Genomic DNA, 14176 nt, shown 5'->3' with positions numbered 1-14176 from the left:
TTCTCTACTTGTCTTTCAGTACAGTAATACGTTTGATCACAAAAAAAAAAAATCTTTCCTCTCATCAGTAGCTTCCTCATGGGAGGAGTTGTGTCCACAGCTGTTTTTCCACTTGCACTATTCCCCCTTCTGCCCCTTCAACTCAGTTGTTCAGATAATTTGTCTGAGCCAATGGATTTTCCAGCTTTGTTCCACAGAGGTTATGGCTCCCCTTATATCCTCAAATTTATTATGCAAGCCCTCAAGGTTTTTAAAGAGCTGTTCTGATCACCAAGAGCCTCATCCTGAGATGATAAATACTGCAGCAGACTGACTAGCAACATGGGGGCCCAGGGAGCTAAGAAATCGGATTTCTTTGCTCTGTCTTTGTCCATTTTCACTAAATTTTGCTACTGATTTTGGGCTCACATCTTTAGCTGCTGTTTCAGTTCTATTTCTTTTGGTTTTGTTGGGCTATTTTTTAGATGCAGCTGCTTTATTCTGCCTAGTTCCACCCCATCTATGTACTTTTTGTTAGAAGATTGTTGACTTACTGAAAATTTCTTAATAAAATATATTTTATTGACTTTACAAGAGAAAAACACAAAAATGAAAATAAAACATAAAATAAAGTTACAAATAATATCTTTGTTAAACTACTTTGTGATCGGTAAATACTATGACTCCAATCCTGAAAGCTCTTCTGCATGACCAGATCCCTGTGCAGAGTCTCAATGACTTCAGTGGTACCACCAGTCACACATATCAAGTGAGTCATATGCATGAGTATTTGCAGAATTGCAATTCATCTCCTGCAATACTTTCTCTATACGGAATATACACAAATAATTATGTATATGAGTAAGTGTTTGCAGGAACAGGCAGCAAATTTTAAGCTCCTGGAGGCAGAATTTATCTTTTTTGGCTTTAGCATACCATGCAAACCTATGGCACTGTATAAATAATAAAAATAATAAACATTAACTAAAAAACTCTAAATGTCACTCTGTTTGATAATTTTTTCCAATTAATAATGTGTTCCCTACAGTTTCTTTCATCCTCTCTTTTCCAGTTCTAATACCTCTGTTGCCTCTCTTCTCCCAACCCTTGCTCCTGTTATGTCTACTCTTTCCCAACCCCCTCCAGTTCTCTGTTCTGTTTGCTCTGTGTACAGGTTGGCAGCAAAGTGAAATTTACCAGAAACTTGACCTCTGTGCAAGGCCTGGCCTGGCAGACAGCACTTCAGAGAACAGGGTGCTAGTAAATTTTGCTTTACTGCCAGTCTGCCAGCACTTCATTTCTGCAAGGCATACAGAGGAAAGATAACAAATAAAACCCTGTCATTACACCACAGGAATTGTTGCCCTTAGGGGATAAAACTGTATTTTGTGGGTGTGTATGCCTGCCTACACCCAAGTTCTTATATTTTTCTATTTAAAAACTCATCTTGAGCTAGGGTCAACATCAATGATCACACACTGGAACAGTCAGTGCTTGGAAATAAACTAAGAAAACTGAAAATCTCATAAAATGCTCCAGAACAAAAGCTGACAATGAATATGGCGCTTAAAGCAAAGTCAAGTCAGAAATACTTTACTGCAAGATGAGACTTAAGTGGCCCATCATATTCTCTTTTTCCTTTTTATGAGTTAATTGCACATTAATATTAATTCTTTATTTAACTTTTGTACATTTTTTGTAGGCTGGGTTGGGGGTGGGGTAGGCAGTGGTGTTTTTTGTTGTTGTTGATCTTATGAACCTGAAGAGAAGCAATGGGTACTAACCTTCTCTGAAAAAAAAGAAAAGAAATTAAGTGTCACTACTCAGTTCATGCAAGTGTTACAAGCCATGAACACATACAGCCAGAGACATTCTGGTCAGAAACAGCCAAATACACACATAAAGCGTGAGGAACAGAACCCACAATCTTAGGTTCCAGATATTATAGGGATCTACCGCAGCAGGCTAGAGTAAGTCCTCTAATTTAGCTGGTCACACAGGGAACATATAATGAACTGGCTAGAGTGTATATGTACTCCACTACCCACTATTGGATGGAGTAAGAGTTGCTGGACAGTGTGTCACATGTCCTACATACTGCTGACACTTTAGTTAAAGTAGCAGGATCTGTACTTCCAGAGCAAGTGGGATGTGGGTTCTATTCCAGGATGAAGCTCCAAAAGGCCATGGTTTGAAGCATAGTGACCACAACCCTAAATTCCTAGGTGACCATCAATATATTTACACTGTAAACACTTTAACAGATTTCTCACCTTCCATCCAGTAGAGGGAGTGCAAAAAAGCTAGTTGATTACAGGAGTTCTTGCTCACTTTCTGCAGTGGGACCAAATAACATCTGAGTAGGGGGACTGGTTTGTGGTGGCAATTTACATAAGTTAGTCTGTTATGGAAAAAGACAAAAATAATGAATTTATTGTAAAAAATACTAACATTCATAGATACCATTATTTTAATTAAAATCTCTTTTTATTGGAAAATTAAATTGTTGAGATATACTTGATTGCATGTAACTCATGGCAGCTGCCTGTTAAGGAATGCACCACCAATAGCCTCGTGCTTGGAATACATGAGCCCCTGTGACAAATCATGGGGTCTGTGAGATTTCCTACTTACTCTTAGTTTTTCCATGCAGCTCAGGTTTTAACTTGGCAGCCCTCATCTGCCTCATCAAATGGATCACCTGATACTGTTATATCTGCTTGCCTAGATGCAAGAGTCTTTAAGCGGTAAAAATCATTAATAAATATTTTAAAATGTGAAAATCATTGAATCCATGAGTCCTAAGGACAAAGCTACATCCTTTCTGTATTCAGTCAGTAAGGGCTGATCTGGATGCTCAGATTCCTAAAGGACTAAGTGGGCTAAATTTTGCTGTAGGTGATTATCTGAGGACAGGATTTGGCTCACTGATTTTAAAGTCCTTTTATCTCCAGTGATTGCATGGCTTTCCCTATTCCTGCTAGAGTAGTTAATCTATTGCCTTTTGCCACTCTAGAGTTTCCATCGCTTTGGAAGGGCTACTAGAAGAAAAAGCAATATAACACCACAATTAGTGGCAGCAAAGTTATTACAAAATAAGGCTATAACAACAAGATATCAAGAACATGATCAAGCCAATCGACTGGAGTCATCCAGATTCTATGCTTTGCTAAAAGAAAAGGAGTACTTGTGGCACCTTAGAGACTAACAAATTTATTTGAGCATAAGCTTTCGTGAGCTACAGCTCACTTCATCGGATGCATTCAGTGGAAAATACAGTGGGGAGATTTATATACATAGAGAACATGAAACAATGGGTGTTACCATACACACTGTAACGAGAGTGATCAGGAAAGGTGAGCTATTACCAGCAGAAGAGCAGGGAGCGGGGGGACCCCTTTTGTAGTGATAATCAAGGTGGGCCATTTCCAGCAGTTGACAAGAACATCTGAGGAACAGTGGGGTGTGGAGTGGGGAATAAATATGGGGAAATAGTTTTACTTTGTGTAATCACACATCCACTCCCAGTCTCTATTCAAGCCTAAGTTAATTGTATCCAGTTTGCAAATTAATTCCAATTCAGCAGTCTCTCGTTGGAGTCTGTTTTTGAAGTTTTTTTGTCGAAGAATTGCCACTTTTAGGTCTGTAATCGAGTGACCAAAGAGATTGAAGTGTTCTCCGACTGGTTTTTGAATATTATAATTCTTGACGTCTGATTTGTGTCCATTTATTCTTTTATGTAGAGACTGTCCAGTTTGACCAATGTACATGGCAGAGGGGCATTGCTGGCACGTGATGGCATATATCACATTGGTAGATGTGCAGGTGAACGAGCCTCTGCTAGTGTGGCTGATGTGATTAGGCCCTATGATGGTGTCCCCTGAATAGATATGTGGACACAGTTGGCAATGGGCTTTGTTGCAAGGATAGGTTCCTGGGTTAGTGGTTCTGTTGTGTGGTGTGTGGTTGCTGGTGAGTATTTGCTTCAGGTTGGGGGGGCTGTCTTTAAGCAAGGACTGGCCTTTCTCCCAAGATCTGTGAGAGTGATGGGTCGTCCTTCAGGATAAGTTGTAGATCCTTGATGATGCGTTGGAGAGGTTTTAGTTGGGGGCTGAAGGTGATGGCTAGTGGCGTTCTGTTATTTTGTTTGTTGGACCTGTCCTGTAGTAGGTGACTTCTGGGTACTCTTCTGACTCTGTCAATCTGTTTCTTCACTTCAGCAGGTGGGTATTGTAGTTAAGAATGCTTGATAGAGATCTTGTAGGTGTTTGTCTCTGTCTGAGGGGTTGGAGCAAATGCGGTTGTATCGTAGAGCTTGGCTGTAGACAATGGATCGTGTGGTGTGGTCTGGATGAAAGCTGGAGGCATGTAGGTAGGAATAGCGGTCAGTAGGTTTCCGAAAGAGGGTGGTGTTTATGTGACCACTGCTTATTAGCACCACAGTGTCCAGGAAGTGGATCTCCTGTGTGGACTGGTCCAGGCTGAGGTTGATGGTGGGATGGAAATTGTTGAACTCATGGTGGAATTCCTCAAGGGCTTCTTTTCCATGGGTCCAGATGATGAAGATGTCATCAACATAGCGCAAATAGAGTAGGGGCATTAGGGGATGAGAGCTGACACGGCTGCTACTCTGAAACCTGTCATTATGCTTTGTTGGCTCCCTTCCTCTCCTTTCCGTTCCGTATCCTCTTTTCAGTATCAAAAAACTGATTATATCTAGAATCTTGATCAGGAGACAGAAATTATTAGATGAACTTTGCCCTATATTTTATCTTGGCAGTCTCTCACTTATGAATCTGATTTCACAAGGAATGACTGATATCTAAGGAGGAAATAAGAGATGTATAAGATCTAATGACTTGCAGAATTTCATTGCTTATGGACGGTACATACACGGCAAAAGCAGTGCATTTACTTAGCATTGGCCCCAGTTCAGCAATACTCTGAAGCATGTGCTTAAATGCTTTGCTGAATAGAGATAGACTTAAAATGTGCTTAATCTTAAGAAGGTGCTTAAGTGCTTTGTAAAAGTGAGGCCTTAGTGAAGAGTGTCAGTAGTACTAGCTCAAAGTTTCTGCTTTGGGACATATCAAACACACATATCCAAGAGATGAGCAGATTACAGAAGAACATCCATGGTACAGAGTTTAGAAGAAAGTCATGCTCCAAACAGGAGGAATTTTTTGAACCCAAAGTTTATCACAAACTTACTGTATGTGACATTTTTATAAGTATTCAAAGAATAGTGAAGACTGATGGATAAACATCAGAGTAATGGAAAGGCAAATGTTTTCAATTTGAAGAAGCACCGGTTGTATGTCTGGAAATCAATAAGTGGAAAACTCTGCTTCCAATTTATTTTCAGTAGTGCCAAATGATTTTGATTAGTAGAAAATTAAGCCTTATCCTGAGGAAATTCCCCAGATGTAAAAAAATCTTTGAGTCTCCTTGAAAAATTAGAAGCACTGGAAGCATTTAACTGAAAAAATAATCAGTAAAACTGTTAACAATGACAACCATGCTTATGAACAATGATGTTTTATAATTCCTACAATTTCATTTTTGCCATTCAGGAATTAGCCACATCTGTGACATGGGTCCAACATACAGATGAGCAGGGTAGATGTGTTCATTTAGATTTCTAAGAGTCTCTAGAGAAAGAAGGTCTCAAAAAGGACCCTTTGGAGTTTGTCAGATGTAACAAATGATAATCCATTCTTATGGTTATGTTAATTTAGTCCTATCAGGGTGGAGTTGAGAAGTTCATTGCTACCATGATCCTTCCTCCCTGCCAGTGATTGTGTCCATCAGAAAGCCATACTGGAAATAAATGAGGGTTGGGGAGTATTCTTTCAAAGATTTGTTACAAATACTTTGTGTTTTTTTATATTTGTTTTTGATTTTAGGGACAAATGAAGGATCCCAGTTCGTAAGCCGCACGGGAAAGAGAAAGTTCAGTGCCCTTTTGGTGGTGGCTGGAGGCATGATGTCTATGTAGGGCAGAAGAAATCCTTCAAGTGAGCTGGGGAAAGTGCATACAGCAATGATCCCTGCTGCTCCTTCTGAAAAGGTGTAGCATTCTCTCCTCCCAGTACAGTTTGACACAATTGGTCACAGTGGAAGGAAAGTCATAGGCATGCCCCCAGCGCACTCACACACCGTCCTCTATACTATGTTTAACAGCAATAGACACCACCAGGATCTAAGCCCTTAAACACAGTCTGTGACACACAAAGCTCAGTTGACAGGACCAAAAACCATGTTCTTAAAGATGGATGAGGGGAAGTTCCTGGATAAGCTTTGGGGGTGAAATTTTTTCTTGAGTTTTCCTTTTCTGTTGTCTGCTGGCTGAGATTAGTTGTTACTGTCACAAACCAAGACATAGGCAGTCTTGCCTACTAGTCAGAGCTGGAGTCAGCAGCCAGGAACAGCGCCAAATGTCAGAGTCAGGGAATGGAGTGGAGTGGAATGGACTGGACTGGAGTGGACTAGTCTGGGCTAGGCCGGAACAAGGCTGGCAACAAGGCAGGATCAGGGCTGGGCAAGTCAGACACAGAAGAGATCACAGCTGCAGGCATGGGCATTAAGCAGCCAGAGATTGGTTGTTGCTGTTGGGCTTAAAAGTGGGCTTACCAACTTCAGCAGCCAATAAGACAGCCCTGCTGTGGCTCAGCTGTGCTTATAGGCTGCCTAGACAGAGCCGCTCAGGGGCAAGTGGGGCAATTTGCCCCAGGCCCTGGGGCAATATACTGTACTATACTATAGTATTGCAACTTTTTTTTATGGAAGGGGCCCGCGAAATTGCTTTGCCTCAGGTCCCCTGAATCCTCTGGGTGGCACTGTGCCTAGAGACTGGGTAGGTGCAGCTGCAAGCCATCATTCTTGACAGATACTTCTATTTGATTATTCTATGCTACTCTCTTGGAGAATTAGTTTGATTTGTGTACCAGTATTAATGGTGTAGGGTGGTTACTGTAAGTCTAGTTATTGCCAGGTTGCTCGCACCTTCTGTTTCAGTGCTTTTTTTAGTACCAAATTTAAATACATAAACAGAAAGACAAGATAGATGCAGCCAGGAAATGTGAAAGGAAAAGTGCCATATAGTCTTGCTCAGTCTTTCTTTCCTTCTGTGGCTTTTCTAAATAAATGTGCCATCAAATCTGGAGAAAATATGTTGCTGAATGTAAGAAGTGACACCACATCTATTCTATCCAAAAATCATCTAATCTAAGTTAGCTTCAGAATCTTCTTAATGGTATTTAAGATGACCTTCCATCATTGCAAAGATTCCATTAATTACATCAAACTCCCACACAATTTTTAATCCTATGTTAGTGTTTCTGTTTGATTAAGAAGTTTATCAAGAGCACCATTAATTTCTTTAATCATCAGTCCACATGCATATCTGCAATAAGGTCCCATATACGATTATAAATAGCTATTTGCAATGTTTAGTCCGTTGCTCCACTGAGATGTATCTAGAAATTTATTACTCTTGAAGGAAAGACTGATCTTCTTAGCTGCTAATACAAACCTTGGACGCCATTGTTTCTGATATATATAGAGAGATCATCATCATCTTACGAATTCTACTAGCTTCCTCAGTGAAGCTCTTAGGCTATGTCTACAATGGCAATTGAATGACAAAACTTTTGTCTTTCAGAGGAGTTAAACCTTCCCTCCACCCCCCAGAAGACAAAAGTTTTGCCGCGACAAGTACTGGTATGAACAGCCAACAACGCAAACGCCACTCATTGAGGGGAGGAAGTTTTTTGTTGGCAGGAGAGCCGACAAACAGTGCTACACTGCCCAATTTTTAGCAGCATGGCTGTAACGACACAGCCATATTGCTAAAAGCTGTGTAGTGTAGACAAGCCAATTTTGACCTACTAACTTTAGAAAATATAAATTCCAGTTTTCCAACTAGTCTTCTAAATCCCTTAACCAGAGGGCATCTTCGGTCCTGTAGAGCTGATGATGTCAGATCTACCTAGTTTCTGAAGTTAACAAAGGCCTCCCTTCAACACAACCATCTTGAAGCCCGACCTCCTGAATGCAGCCAGACTGAAAATGCGTCATACAAATACATAGAATCATAGGACTGGAAGGGACCTCGAGAGGACTAAGTATTATCTAGACTATTCCTGACAGGTGTTTGTCTAACCTGCTTTTAAAACTCTTCAGTGATGGAGATTCTAAGGCACTTTATTGCAGTGCTTAATTACCTTGACAGGAAGTTTTTCCTAACTGTTCAACCTAAACCTCCCTTCCTGCAATTTAAGCCGATTGCTTCTTGTCCTATCCTCAGAGGTTAAGGAGAACAATTTTTCTCCCTCCCCCTTGTAACAACCTTTTATATACTTGAAAACTGTCATCATGTCCCCTCTCAGTCTTCTCTTCTCCAGACTAAACAAACCCAGTTTTTTCAATCTTCCCTCATAGGTCATGTTTTCTAGACCTTTAATCATTTTTGTTTCTCTTCTCCAGACTTTCTCCAATTTGTCCACATCTTTCCTAAAATGTGGCTCCCAGAACTGGACACAATACTCCAGCTGAGGCCTAATCAGCGTGGAGTAGAGCGGAAGAATTACTACTTGTGTCTTGCTTACAACACTCCTACTAATACATCCCAGAATGATGTTTGCTTTTTTTGCAGCAGTGTTACACTGTTGACTCATATTGTGTGATCCTTGTGATCCACTATGACCCTGAGATCCCTTTCCACAGTATTCCTTCCTGGGCAGTCGTTTCCCATTTTGTAAGTGTACAACTGATTGTTCCCTTCTAAGTGGAGTACTTTGCATTTGTCCTTATTGAATTTAATCCTATTTATTTCAGACCATTTCTCCAGTTTGTCCAGATCATTTTGAATTTTAATCCTATCCTCCAAAGCACTTGCAACCCCTCCCAGCTTTGTATTGTCCGCAAACTTTATAAGTGTACTATGATGTTACAAAAAAGAACTTCTGAAACAACAGTTAGAAATAAATTAAAGGCAGAGGAGAAACTGGACCAAATTCAGACTTGGTGTAAATGGGTGTAGTCAATGAAGTTGTGTCTGTTTACATCAGTGTTGACTTTGAAATGCTATATCCAACCTTCAATAGATCTACATGCACCAGTCTATGTTAACTCTGATAGTGACTAGAGCAGATTATGAAGAAGTGCTGCTGAGAAATCATTTTGCCTTTAAAATGTACATATTTATTATAGGCACAAAGTGTGTGAAGTAATATCTTTTATTGGACCAACTTATGTTGGGGCGAGAGACCCATAGAAGAGCTCTGTGCAAGCTCAATAGCTTGTCTCTCTCACTAACAGAAGTTGGTCCAATAAAAGACATTACCTCATCCTTGTTTCTAATATCCTGGAACCAACACTGCTACCACAACACTGCATACAAACATTTTATTTTGCGTTTTCATAAATCTCCTAAAATCTCACTGCCTACATCTCCCTCCAAAATACCTGTATTATATTCAAATAGTTTGGTGTTGAGATTGTTCTGTTAGAAATGTATAATACAATAGGATCTGCAAAATAGCATGATTCTGAAATCTACTCCTCTGAATTCAGTGCCAGTGTAGTATGTTTGCCACTAATTTATTTTGATCATATTTCATTTGTCATTAACTTGTTCAAATATGAAGATCCTACGTGTGGGTAGATACTAGGAATGGTAAGAAGAAATGTGATTTCTCCCTTCCCCCCCCCCCATAAATGATGTGGTATATAGGTTTATCATTCATTTTTTGGGTCAAGTCCTCTGTGGTTTGTGCAAACCCTAGCATGATACTGAAAGAACTACATCTTTCCTTTTAATGCTTGCTCTTTAAAATTGTTGCAGTAAAATTTGTGTGTGGATTAAAAAGAATGGCTCAGTGATAGGAGGATACTATAATGTCATCACTGGACAGCTCAACTGGTGGAGGCTGTATAAATTGTAGGCGAACAGCAACATCTTGTGGCATAAAAAAGGCAGGTATAATTAACAGCTAATGTTAATCTTTTCTGAAGTGCAGTTATAGCCATGTGGGTTCCAGCACGTTAAAGAGACAATGTGGGTGAGATAATATATTTTGTTGATCCAGTGAAAGATATTACCTCACCCACCTTGTCTCTCTAATCTTTTATCAAAAGATTCTTCTAGACATGACTGTGAATCAATAACATGTCCTTTGAATAATGTCCACTTAACTCTCAGCAAATAAGAAAAACAAGTTTAAAATTAGCCTCTGCTAGAGTCTGAAGTGCTCACAGAAACTTCAGAATCTTAGCCTCTCCTCTTTTCTTAGTCTCCTTTCCTCTTCCCTCCCTTCCCCTCAATCCACTTTATTAATGTAGCACCTTAGGGCCCTAGTCACAGACCAGGACCTTGTTGTAGTAGGCACTGTACAAACGCAGAATAAAAAGACTGTCCTTCCATTTTCCAATCTCTTGATAACAAAGGCTTCTGGAGTACTAGACTGAACCTTCCAAAAGTAATTTTCCATGACAAACACAATAAGATATAGAAAGTGCCCTAATATTTGAAGGTGAAATAAATTGTTTAATTAAACATTTATGCTCCAGTGAAGAGTAAATTGTATTGTTGTATAATCAGAATATATATTTTCCATATCCCCAAACTAATAATGAACACCAGAGTATTTGTTAAATACTGAATATGAAGACCTAGACCTCTCAAGATCATGTAAGATATGACAGTGAGATATGGAGTCAGTTAACAGTGTGTATCCAGTACCATCAATAATAAACAGGGCTGTCAGAGAGCTGAATCCATCAATCTCAGCATGTGTCCACTGCATAAGAGGAAACCAGCCACTGAGTAAAAGGAAGACTATAATTTCTTTGTCTCAGTAGTTGCAGATGACTGTGAAAATAGATACCAAGTCCCTGCCTAGTATAATAAAGTCTTCTGTAGAAAACTGACTTGGCGGCTCCCTCTCTATCCAGAAAGCTTGACGCCCTGGAAAGCTAGAAAAACCAGAGGCAAGACTGATAGATCATTGGAAGTATGTGAAAGATCCCACCGTACACACCCTACACCAGAAAAACTATGTACCATGGCAATACAAAAATGACCACTGGGAAGTCTGCTAGACCAGCACTCATCTTGTAAATACCAAAGAGGACAGGAGAGGGTAGTCTATGAGCTGCAGAAAGGGAAAATGAGGAACAGCAGCACCCCAAGGAGTGACAACCAGGGAGGACATTTTTGCAAGAATGCATTATTGGGCTCTCAAAGCATATTTACCTGCTTGACTGTGAACTTTTTATGGGGGTTATGTAACAAGAGACACAATTACAATATAAATTACACAGAAAAAACTGGAATTAGAATGCTGATTGAGATCCAAAACCAGACCTCTGCCACTTCAACTAAAGGAGAGCTTAGTTGGGAGTTATAACAGGTGCCTTATCTTATACGTATGTGGACCAGTCACTAGAAGATGATGTAACACACACTTTACAGTGTATCTTGATCTGTATATATTTTTAATATTGGGAGAAGGTTCATATGCTGGGAATGGCTTTGTACCTTGGTGTTCATTTTTTCAAGGTTGGAAGCATGAGCTTGACAGACTCAAGGGGATAGGTTCTTATGTAAAGCTGTTTATATTTTTTTATTAATAGTTTCATGACTTAGGTTTTTTTTCCTCATTCCATCTATGGGAGAATGTCAAATTGTTGTCTATTCTTCGATAAGTCTTCAATGAATCCATACACTTAAATTACAATATTACATATGAATCAAAGACTTATTCCAATATTACTAAAAGCATAGTTTTATGGTTGCTGCCATACTCCATCATATCTCCATCATGAACTGACTAAACTATGAATTCCCTGAGCTTAGAGACAGAGCCATTGCCTTGTAAAGGGTAAAATTCATACTTGTGCATAAGGCCAGCACAAGGCCTATGCATCACTTAAAACCTTCAAACAGGACTAATGAGGGAATTAAGCAGACCCTCTGAACAGAGGTAAATTTCACCTTCAGTAACCAACTCAGTATCTACTGAATTCCCTTGGCGTTTTTTTCCATGGAATTCATTGTTACTTGGCTTGAGGTCTTACCCATTTGTGTAAAGTGTTTTGAGGTTTATAGATGACAAACCACTATAAGAATTAAACTATAATATATTGCTGTTATTCCATCTGTCAAGATGATGAAAGAAAATCAGGCAGGGGGAAATATATTTGTCATGAAAAGTTAAAAATGAAAAGGACATTGACAAGAATATTTCATTTTTGTTCACTCTGCATTGTTTATAGCAATGGTCACCAACCAGCTGATCGCAATCAACTGGTCAATCCTAAAGAATCTCCCAGTTGATTGTGGTGGTGCAGCTGGGCTCCCTGACTGCCCCAGCCCCACACCGCTCCTGGAAGTGGCAAACACGGCCCTGTGGGCGGGGAGGCAGGGGTCTCCCTCCGCGCACTGCTCCTGCCTGCAAGCACAGCCCCTGAAGCTCCCATTGGCCAGGAACGGGGAGAAGAGCTGAACAATGCTGGAAGTTAAAAAAATATGCAAATTTCTCTGTCATTTTCATACATTGTCAATAAGTTGTTTAGTTATTATTTTAAGTAATATAAATAAATAATAAAGTCCTTATGTCCTTAATTCTGTTGGCCATATGGTTCTCCTTGTGTCCCTTTGCTTCCCTTATCAATTTTCTACAGTTCCTAGCTTCTGATTTATATTAATTGTGAAAAAAGTTCAACCAGCTCTACTGCAATTAGTGATTTAGCAGAAGTGAGTCGAGACTGGGACACTTGTGCCCATCCTTTGACTGAAACGTCTATCCCATCTCAGCCCCTCTTTGGACAGTGGAGGCTAGGTTGTGGGCGGGGGGGAGGGGTCATTACTGGGACAGAATCTCTACTGCATTACAGCCCCTTTGTACTTCTCAGGGTGCACACAGTGACCAAAATCTGGCCACAAATGCCCAGCAGGTAATTCCCCTTCTGAAGGGGAATTCCTTGCAATGTATAATTGCATGCAGCTAGCTCCTTTGCTTGTGGTCCCCTCCTCCTCCAATATAGAGAGCAAGGGGAGGAAGGGATATGTTGGGAGCAGGGAGAGACTGTAGCAGTGCGGAGCTCCACTATATCACTCCTCTACCAGCATAGGATCCATTAAAGACCCTAAATCAGTGGTGCAACTTAGAACAACCTAGCAGCAACTCAGTTGCATTGGGGCTAGCCAGCGCTCAGAATCAGGGAGACTTACCAGCTCTTTGGTACCCTCCACTCCCTCTCTCCTGCACAGACCATTGCTTTGGCTCCCACTGATTGTTCCCCAAAACAGCCATTAACTCCACTTATAAATAAATCAAAGTTTATTTATGGAAATTAGAAAGAGGGAGAACATAAAAAAGCAGATAAAAAGTAAACAGCAGAGAATATGTCTATGCTAGACAATAGGTAATGAGAGTTAAGATAAATCTTGAAGATACAATTTTTTGACTGAGCAGAATTACAAATTTTACATCACAATAATGGAGGTATGACTGTGTCTGATTCCTGTAAAGTGAAGCTATGGCTACACTAGAGAGTTTACAGCAGTGCAGCTTCACCTGCCACTCTGTAGCACTGCTAGTGCAGACACTCTAAGGTGATGGGAGAGAGTTCTCCAGTAGCTATGTTTGCAGGAGAAGCTCTCCCACCGACATAGCGTTATCCACACTGGCGCTTAGGTCAGTGTAACTTATGTTGCTTGTGGGTTGGGTGGCTTATTCAGATTCCTAAGCGACATAAATTACATCGACCTAAGCTGTAGTGTAGCCATAGCCTCAGTCATTTCATACGTTCTCTTCACCACTACTCTAATCCCAAAATATAGTTTGGGGTCTTATTCTCCTCTTGAATTTAAAACCATTTAAATCAGGATTAACTCTACCAAAGCCTGTTGATTATACTTATAAAAATAGAAAAAAATAGAAGCAGCACTGGCTCCTTTATTTTTGCATGTGGAAGTCTATCATCAGCACCTTTTGGACGTGACATTAGCTTCTGGGGGGGGAAGAGAGATTAAAAACATAGGAATTTATGCCACTTCAGCAATGAAGGAGAGCTGCAGTGATGGATTAATTGGTTACTGGGAAAGTCCCTCCAGACAGAGGGATTTCCGGGGTAGCTCAGAGCCAGCATAGTAACTTCATGCCCCCCAGTTCCCGGCTCCTGGTACAGG

The sequence above is a fragment of the Natator depressus genome, chromosome 11, assembly GCF_965152275.1.
Source record: "Natator depressus isolate rNatDep1 chromosome 11, rNatDep2.hap1, whole genome shotgun sequence".
In the NCBI taxonomy this organism is placed as follows: domain Eukaryota; kingdom Metazoa; phylum Chordata; order Testudines; family Cheloniidae; genus Natator; species Natator depressus.
Note: the sequence above shows the minus strand (reverse complement) of the source record.